Genomic DNA, 10,119 nt, shown 5'->3' on the forward strand with positions numbered 1-10,119 from the left:
GATGTCATGAAGTGTGGGAAGAATCCGACTGCCTGGTTGGGGTATAATGTGTATTTGTGTGCCAATCTTGACGTGTCCACCCAATGCGCTGCAGGCAGGACCATGAGTTTATATGGGGGAAACGAGCTATGCGGAAACTGGGGTCATGCAGTGGGGTATACGGGTAGGTGGAGACCCACCCTGACATATATAAATTTACGGAATCGAGAAAAGCCAAACAAATCAGCCTGGTACGAGCGGTGACATATAACACACTTGGGGGTGAAAATCCACTATTTTTGTCCATAAAATCGTTACAAGAAGGTTTGCATCGCATCTCTCACAAGTGGGATGAGGTGATGTATTTCACTCTAGGGGTAGAGGTAACAGGGACCGACCCCCAGGTACTAATCAAAGTCAATTTAAATAAACCAACTCCTCAGGTACAGGTTGCCAGCACTTCTACAGTCCCAGAACCAGAAGACCAACTAGAAGGGGTGATGAAAGTAGATTACTCCACCCTGCAGCCTCTAGAAATAATCCAGATGGCCACAGGTTACACAGATGATAATCTTTGGTTGCAATGGATGACCCAAACTGCAAAGGAACAAAGTAGGTCTGACTGCATTGCATGTGCATCTGCAAGGCCACACTTAACCACTGACCCAGCCCCTTTATATCCGGAAGATGCTTGGGGGTACAGTTGCATGTTACAACTAACTAAAGAAGCCATCCCAGCCAACTGTACCATGCTAGCTAGCATCTTTCCACCCATCCCAAACAATACCAAGACAGGACCATTCACTCCCCAGAGGCTGAATGGGACATATTCTTGTTTCAAGTTCACCTCAAACACCCCAAAGGTGAATGTAGGACAAATTCCCTCGGACTGGTGTAATACCACCATGTCTGGAAAAGTGATAGGACTTTGGGCACGATCAGGATTATATTACTTCTGTGGAGGATATAGACAGTGGATCAACAGCTTCCTGACAGACCCCGACAGCAGCAGGTGAGACTGGGGAGCATCTTCTCCCGATCCAGATCAATAAGTACTGGTGCCCCCCAGGGGTGTGTTCTATCCCCACTCCTCTTCTCTCTGTACACAAATGACTGCACCTCATCGGACTCGTCTGTGAAACTCCTTAAGTTTGCAGACGACACCACTGTCATTGGACTGATCCAGGACGGTGATGAGTCTGTATACAGACAGCAGGTGGATCGGCTGGTACACTGGTGCGGTCAGAACTACCTTGAACTGAACCCACTCAAGACTGTGGAAATGGTGGTGGACTTTCAGAGAACACCACCCCATACACCCCCCTCACCATCCTCAACAACACTGTATCGGCCGTGGACCACTTCAGGTTCTTAGGAACCAACATCTCTGAGGACCTGAGATGGTCTTCGCACATAGACACTGTTCGAAAGAAGGCCCAGCAGAGACTGGACTTCCTGAGGCAACTCAAGAAGTTCAACCTTCCACAGGAGCTGTTGCGTCATCTTCTACACTGCCATCATTCAGTCTGTCCTGTCTTCATCCATCTCAGTGTGGTTTGGCTCATCCACAAAACAGGACAGGTCCAGACTGCAACGAATAATCAGGACTGCAGAGAGAATAATCAGAGCTGACCTTCCCTCCATCCAGGACTTATACAGGTCTAGGGTCAAGAAAAGAGCTGCCGAAATCTCTGCAGACCCCACTCACCCTGCACATAAACTGTTTAGAGTTTTACCTTCAGGCCGCCGCTACAGAGCACTGTTTACTAAAACCAGCCGCCACAAAGACAGTTTCTTCCCCCAGGCTGTTTCTCTGATGAACATTCAATAGAGTACAGAACAACAGCATACAGATGTTGCAAATGCACCTTTTCTATTAGATATATGTATATTGTACATTGTAAATTGTAAATTTGTATATTCTGTAATGCAGAATATTGCATTGTACATTGTATATTGTACATTGTAAATTGTAAATTTGTATATTCTGCAATGCAAAAACAGAACAAAAGAGCAAAGTGTACCGGAGTCAAATTCCTTGTTTGTATGCACGAACTTGGCAATAAAGCTGATTCTGATTCTGATTCTGATTCTGATTCTGATTCTGATTCTCACTAATATACCGAATAACACCATAGGAGTATGTGCAATGGTCAGATTGCAGGCCCCGTTGATTTTAATTGGTCCTAATATTACCTCTGTGACATATCAACAAGATAAGGCACTGGCACTCACTCGTAGGAGGAGAAGACATATTATGAAAAGAAGCGCTTCAACCACTTTTGACTTGAATCAGGGTTCCCCCACCTATATAGATGCAATTGGAGTTCCGCGAGGAGTCCCAAATGAGTATAAACTTGCAGACCAAATATCAGCTGGATTTGAAAACATCCCTATTATAGCTGCCTTGTTCCCAGTAACGCCAAACAAAAATGTAGACCGCATTAATTATATTAATTATAATGTTTTGCATCTGGCCAATCTAACTCGAGACGCTGTAGAAGGTTTATCTGAACAATTGGCCCCAACTTCCCTCATGGCAGTTCAAATTAGGATGGCATTGGATATGTTGTTAGCTGAAAAATGGGGCGTGTGTGCCATGTTTGGAGATATGTGTTGTACTTTCATTCCAAATAACACTGCACCGGACGGTTCAGTGTCAAAGGCTTTAGAGGGACTTAAGACCCTCTCTGCCACCATGCATGAACATTCTGGAATTGATAATCCCCTGGAGGGGTGGATGACAGGCATATTTGGACACTGGAAGGGTTTGATAATGTATTTGATGATTTCTATTGCAGTATTTGTAGCTATAATGGTGACCTGTGGATGTTGTTGTGTACCATACATTCGTTCTCTGATGGTGCGCCTCATCACCTCTGCAATTGAGCAGAGGGATCCTTTGGTTGATGTCTATTGTCTTGATGTTTTTGCCACGTGTTGTTGCTGCATGGATATGTCTATGTTGCATACGTGTTTGCTGCATATGTCCATCTTGCATATGTGTTTGATGCATATGTCTATGATGCATATGTGTTTGATGAAAATGTTGCACATATGTGTTGCATATGTCTGTAGCTGCTGCTGTGGTTATTACTCACTGCAATCTTGCCAATTCATTTCCAGTTAACTTGCATTTGTTTTATGACGCTGTTGCCCCCTGTTGTTGGTTGATGTAGTTGTTTGCACATCTGTAACTTCTGTGATTGGTCAATGTCATTGCTCTCTGCTGTTGGTCCATGTTGTTGGTTCATATCGTTGGTCCTTGTTGTTGGTCAGTGTTGTTGTTGCCTGTTCCCCTCGTCATTAATAACTGTTGAAGTACGCTATGTCTGAACTATGTGTTTAGATATTACAAAAATATCGGTTTTTCAATATCAGTGGTTTCAAAATCTTTATATTTTGCCCTCACTACATTTACTTCAGGCATTAAATAGGGAAGCACAGCGAGAAGATGGCGTCCTGGCGCAAATAGCCTCGGGATAATGATGGAGGGTCATTTTATAGGCCTAAAACTTTTAAATAACACCATGGAGTTCAGTCTAGTTAATGTGTGCCCACATTAGCAGTACTCAGGAGTATAGATCAGGCTCAGTGAATCCAGCTTGACCCGACTCGGGCCGGGCCTGTGGGCGTAAAAAGCCCGAACCGAGCTCGATCCGTAGACTTTAATTATGGGCGCGAGCCCGAAGGAAACCCAGTGTGGATAAATATTTTTTTGAAGTTATTACTGCTACTGAATTGCAGTCAGTCCTTGCTGTGCCCACCGCCGACTGAGAGCGGTGTAACTGAGCGTTCCATGAGAGTGCAGTGGTGCCCCGCATGGACTGACTGAATGACTGTCTGACTGTAGCAGTAATACCTTTTAATAAAATGTTTGTTCATGTCGGGTTATATTCATTCCACACCAAGCACTGGCCCAGGGCAGATCCAGCCCACACGTGCGTCTCGTGCAGGTTAGGGCAGAGCAGACCAATGTGCTATTTGTCCCTCTCTTTTCACAAAAGAGTAGACAACAACTAAAATACAAGTCCTCCATTTTATACTACGTTTAACCACATTTTGTATCCACTACAACTAAATAGACTAAGCTTTGAGCCTGATCCGACCCAACTGTCTTGTGTGACATCAAGGCACGACCCGACCAGTCTTAAAATCTAACTCCAGTATCTAGTGTCTGGGCCACTGCATTGTTTAATTATAGTTCAACCAATTGAAAATTTATTCTGACACTAGGGGGCTTAATAGGCCAATGGATCTTAATGTGTAAATACTAAAACTACTAGAAAAATTTGCATTTCCTGCGAAAATGCTGTGTGAATGCTGTAAGCTGAATTTTTTAGCTGAAAGCTGGCAGAAACAAGCTGAAATTGACTAAAGATAATCTGCTGAAATTTAATGAATTAGAAGAAAACAGAAATGCTAAACTCCTCTTGAAAGCTGGCAGAAAGCGGCTAAGGTTGACAGCAGAATATCCGCTGTAATCTGATAAATTAGTAGAAATAGCAGAAACAGCAAAGAAAAACAGTCATCTGTTTTGGCAGGAAGACTATTAGCTATAAAACAACATAACAAGGTGATGTTACCTCAAAAGTACTTGTTGAAATAGTTCTTGAACTGAAAGAACTGACAAAAACATTAAAAAAGCAGGAAAGAGCTTGCCCTAGAAGAGCTGGAAAAGCATAGACTGATGCAAAAATATAGACTAAGAAGTTGAATCCAGTGCTAAAATATATATAAAAATGACAGAAAATTCTGAAAAGAGTGAATTAAGAACAAATATCTGAAGAAACAAAAACAAACACGTAATGTCCTAAAAAAGGCAATGTGTTCATCAGCTAAGAGAAGAGAGGAGAAAGAGAATCTAAAATCCTAACATTAGCAAATAGGCACAACAGTCAGGTACATACATTAATCCTAACCATTGAACAGTGCAGTCAGAGTTAGCTTTTTATTCAAATTGGATAAAAAGTTTTTCTATCTAAGAAAACCCAGCAGATTGCATCCAGTCAGTGACTTGCAGCATTCCCTCATCCCGGATGAGCATGTAGAGACATTGGACAGTCACTGGCGTTGACTTTGCAGCAATCTCTCATACTGAGCATGCATGTAGTGACAGCGGAGAGGAAAAACTCCCTTTTAACAGGAAGAAACCTCCAACAGAACCAGGCTCAGTGTGAGCAGCCATCTGCCACGACCGACTGGGAGTTTGAGAGAACAGAGCAGAGACACAAAAAGAACACAGAAGCACTGATCCAGGAGTACTTTCTATGGGAAGGAAAAGTAAATGTTAATGGATGTTGCTCCTTTAGTCGTTTCACTTAGAAAGAAAGAACAGATAAACTCTGAGCCAGTTTTCAAGGTAAGAGTCTGAAAGAGAGCACATAGAGTTTGTTACAGTTAAGCTCAGTCAATCGCCATGTCTAGGAGAGAGAAAGGGTTAAACACTAAAAGACAGGGCTATATGGATCATCGGTAGAGGGTGAGCATTAAGTTGTTGCCAGCAGAAGCTCGGACGATTCCCCTCTCCAGAAAGGTGTCACAGGTAAACACAGAGCCAGGCCAGGTGTAGCTTCTAGGAAGAGAATAGAGGGAACAAGGTTAAAAGTTGAAATAACAGCAAATAATGCAAAATTGGAGAGTAGTGTGAGAATGTAGCAAAGAGGGTGAAAGTGGTCATTAGGTCCTCCAGCAGCCTAAGCCTATAGCAGCATAACTACACAGATAGTTTCAGTTCAGATTATTTAGTTAAACTGCGCTTATTTACAACAACTGGTTCTAAACGGCGCTTATTTACCCACAAAGGGTCCCACTGATGGTCATTGTTATACTAAAAACCACAAGGATTGGGATACCTCTCTCTGTCAGACTGATTATAACCATTGGAAAAGAGAAGGGGTCATACAAGTAGCAGAAATGGAGGGTGTGTTTTGATGGAGATTTCCTCTTGGTTCTGATGGAGTTTGGGCTCAGTACTGATGGAGATTTGCCACAGGTTCTGATGGATTTTGGAACGGGTTCTGATAGAGGTTTCTTTCTGGTTCTGATTGAGTTTGGACCTGGTTCTGATAGTGGGTGCCTAACTGGTCCTGATGGAGAATTCCTCCTGGTTCTGATGGAGTTTGAGTCTGGTTCTGATGAAGAATTCCTCCTGGTTCTGATGGAGTTTGGGTGTGGATCTGATGAATGTTAGACCTGGTTCTGATAGACGGGACCTCCTGATTCTGAAGGAGATTTGGTCCTGGTGGAGATTTCTTTATGGTTCTGATAGGTTTGACCTAGTTCTGATAGACTTTGGACCTGTTTCAAATGAAGGTTTGTACATGGTTCTGATGAAGATTTGTACCTGGTTCTGATAGAGTTTCCATCTGATTCTGATGGATTTTTGATGAGGTTCTGATGTAGTTTGGGTCTGGTTCTGATGGAGGGTTACTAACTGGTTCTGATGAAGAATTCCTCCTGGTTCTGATGGAGTTTGGGTCTGGTTCTGATAAAGACTTGTTCCAAGTTCTGATGGATATTGGACAAGGTTCTGATACAGGTTCTTCCTGTTTCTGACAGATTTTGGACCTGGTTCTGATGGAAGGTTCCTGTAGGATCTCGGCTCCTCCCCTTCTGGTTGGTTCTGGCAGCTCATTGTCTGCAGCTGCAATGCATTCTCCTAATGAGCTCATGGGCTTCTTAAGGTAGCTGCTGATACAGACCTTTGCTGGAACATAACCTCAGTTATGTGGACTCCTGTCTGTCTGCCTATCCGTCTGCCTGCCTGTCTGCCTGTCGACCTGCCTATCTGCCTACCTGCCTGCCAACATCTGGTAATACTCCCTCCTAAGGACTGCATTGTAAATATTCTCATCACCAGTACTCTCTCTCTCTCTCCTTGGATTTCTGGGTTTACCTCCTCCTCCTCTGGCTTCTGGACAACTCCAACTCAAGATTCCTTAAACAAAGTCTACAGTAGAAATAAACCTCATTTACCGTCTTATCCTGTGTGCTGAGTATGTTTCATCCTCTGGTTTTGTTCTAATTCGACTATCTAAGTAATTCATGATAGTTCCTAACTGGTTCTGATGGAGATTTCCTCTTGGTTCTGATGGAGTTTGTGTCTGGTTCTGATAGAGACTTGTTCCAGGTTCTGATGCGCTAACAGCCTATCTGCAAAAGTCTATGAAATTGCCTTTTAAATTTAATCACTGTTGTCTAGCTGTTGGAACAGCAGTACATGCTGTTTAAGTATCCGTCTGCCTGCTTGTCTGCCTGTCGACCTGCCTATCTGCCTACCTGCCTGCCAACATCTGGTAATACTCCCTCCTAAGGACTGCACTGTAAATATTCTCATCACCAGTACTCTCTTTCTCTCTCCTTGGATTCCTGGGTGTTGGACCACGTGTTGCTGAATATTGGACTACTTGCACAGACACCAGGCCTCCTGATGCTTGCGGCCATTTTGTATCCAGGACAGTCCACTCCTCCATATCCCGTCAAGCATCACGACTGTTATGACGGGGCGTCCCAAGTCTGACGTCACAAGACGCTATATAGGAAGGCGGACATTTTCAAAACTCACTTTCAGCTGGCAATCTTGACAAGGTTACGCAACTGGAGCGTCCTTGGAAGTAAAAGAGATCCCACGTGGAGTCTTCATTTATTTCTCTCTCTCGTTGGCCAACGAACAATTCATAACTGAGGTTTGCGGACTAGGAAGGCCAGAAATTTCACTTTGCCGATCGAAGACGTGAGTTTAACACATAAATAAAAACACGGAGTTTGAGGAAACGAACCGCCATCGTGTTTCACCCCTAGTCGACTGCTGATGGTCAGATCCTATTTTTTCCTTTTCGTCAAGAAGACCAAAGGACGGGACTGACCGCTCTCTTGGAGTGTATCTGCGGACGCGCACAACGCTTCAACCCCCCCGTTTTCCCTCTCACTCGCTGACCCAGAAGGAAGCTTCACCAAGTAAAACCCATCTTTTATTTACTCTTGTATTTCTTTATTAGAAGGCCTGGGCAGGGTCAGAGGTGTAGAGCGATCAGAATTGCTGGTTAGGATCTCATGTGTTCTGAATGATATGTGCATGTAACCTTGCTTATTGAAACTTTGATGGGTTATGTTGATATCTGGAGCCGCCGCGTTCCTAGATCTGCTTGTGTTTTACCATCTGAGAGTCAACGCAACCCAAGACTGGACTGTTAAAATAACCTCGTGGTGAATTTTACCATTTTGCCTTTGTCTTCAACCTCACTGTGCTAGATTGCCGCCAAAAGTTAGAAGCCTTTGTGCTCAGGAGTTGGGGGGAAGTTTTATGATCAGGACATCACTGAGTACAGTCGGAGCTGCGCTCCAGAAACATCTCTGGTCTCGATTCGTAAATGAGGATTTTGGTTAAAAAGTTGATTTTGTCAGATTATGATTTGTAATTATAATTATTGATCAAGATTAATCAATCAATAATCATAAACCCAACATGGGTTTACCTCCTCCTCCTCTGGCTTCTGGACAACTCCAACTCAAGATTCCTTAAACAAAGTCTACAGTAGAAATAAACCTCATTTACCATCTTATCCTGTGTGCTGAGTCTGTTTCATCCTCTGGTTTTGTTCTAATTCGACTATCTAAGCAATTCATGATAGTATGTTCCAGCCATCTAACATGTCGAAGAACAATTCAGATGATGGACAGACTTCCTTAAAAGAACGCCTACAATCTACTGAAACCATGCTTCAACAGCTACTGCAACAACAAAGGACTACGGATTCTCATCTCACAGAACTTGGTGATATGGTTCATGCTTTGAGCGAAATCATAACCAAACTCTCACCTGCCTCTTCCAATCCTCCAGCTCGTTTAGAGAATCCTCAGCCACCCACAATTCTATCTTCTGGGATCCGAGAGCCTGACTTCCGTCCATCTGAACTGTTTGATGGTAATCCTAATAACTTTGGTGGTTTTTCTCTCCAGTGTGAATTAGCATTTAGTCGTTCCCCCTCCCTTTTCCCTACTGCTGCCACCAAGATTACTTATATTGTTACCTCGCTAAAGGGATCTGCTATGCGCTGGGCGCACGCCTATTTGGCATCTAACCCTGTTGAGTCTCTTAGTTATGCCATTTTTTTCAGTCACTTCAAGAGAGTCTTCGATCAACCACTCCAGCAGGAGGCAGCGGCTAAGAAGATACTCACCCTCAAACAGGGAAGGAGAGCGTTGGCTGAGTTCGCCATCGACTTCCAGGTGGCAGCGCAGGAGGTGGGTTGGGATGAAACGGCACTCAAGGGTATTTTTGTTAATTCCCTTGCAGATCAAGTAAAGGACCAGTTGGTTTTGAGAGATGAACCCGAAAGACTGGATGAATTAATCAACCTATCGATCTGCATTGACAAACGTCTAAGAGAGAGACAAACAGAAAGGAACTACAATTCACAGTGGCAGCACTCTCTGGCGCCTCGAACCACTTTCCTCGACGCACCCACTTCCTCTTCAGAGGGATCTGCGGAACCGGAGCCGATGCAGATTGGTCAAACTCAACTCTCCCCAGAGGAACGACAACGCCGCTTTGAGGGTGGTCTTTGTGGACAAGGAGGACATTTTATCACAAGATGCCCCAAGAAGGGAAAAGAGAGAGCTCGTCAATAGGTCAGGGGACTTTGATGAGCATATCCCATTCTTCCCCTGTCTCTCGTCTGTGTTTTCCGGTCACTATTATTGTTGGCCAAGAGAAGTTTCCTGTTGACGCTTTTATTGATTCTGGTGCTGAACAGAATCTTATTTCCTCGGATCTGGTTGATAAACTTCAAATACCCTCTCAGCCTCTCAACAATTCCCTTTCTGTCACTGGCATCACTGGTCAAACCATGTCTCAAGTGAGATTTAAAGTTCCTCAGCTTCACATCATCACCTCTGGTAACCACCATGAATGGGATGAGTTCTTTGTTGTCTCTTCCATCTCTCCACAATTAGTTTTGGGGTTTCCCTGGTTGCAGAAACACAATCCCGTTATTAATTGGGTGGAGGGCAGAGTAGAGAGATGGAGTAATCTCTGTCTCCAGAACTGCTTAAAGACTGCTCTTTGCCGCCACTAGTGTGGTAATTGCACAGCCACAGTCTGTCCGCTTTCTTCCGCAGTTCAAAAGAATAGATCCA

The sequence above is a fragment of the Girardinichthys multiradiatus genome, chromosome 23 (genome assembly GCF_021462225.1).
Source record: "Girardinichthys multiradiatus isolate DD_20200921_A chromosome 23, DD_fGirMul_XY1, whole genome shotgun sequence".
In the NCBI taxonomy this organism is placed as follows: Eukaryota; Metazoa; Chordata; class Actinopteri; order Cyprinodontiformes; family Goodeidae; genus Girardinichthys; species Girardinichthys multiradiatus.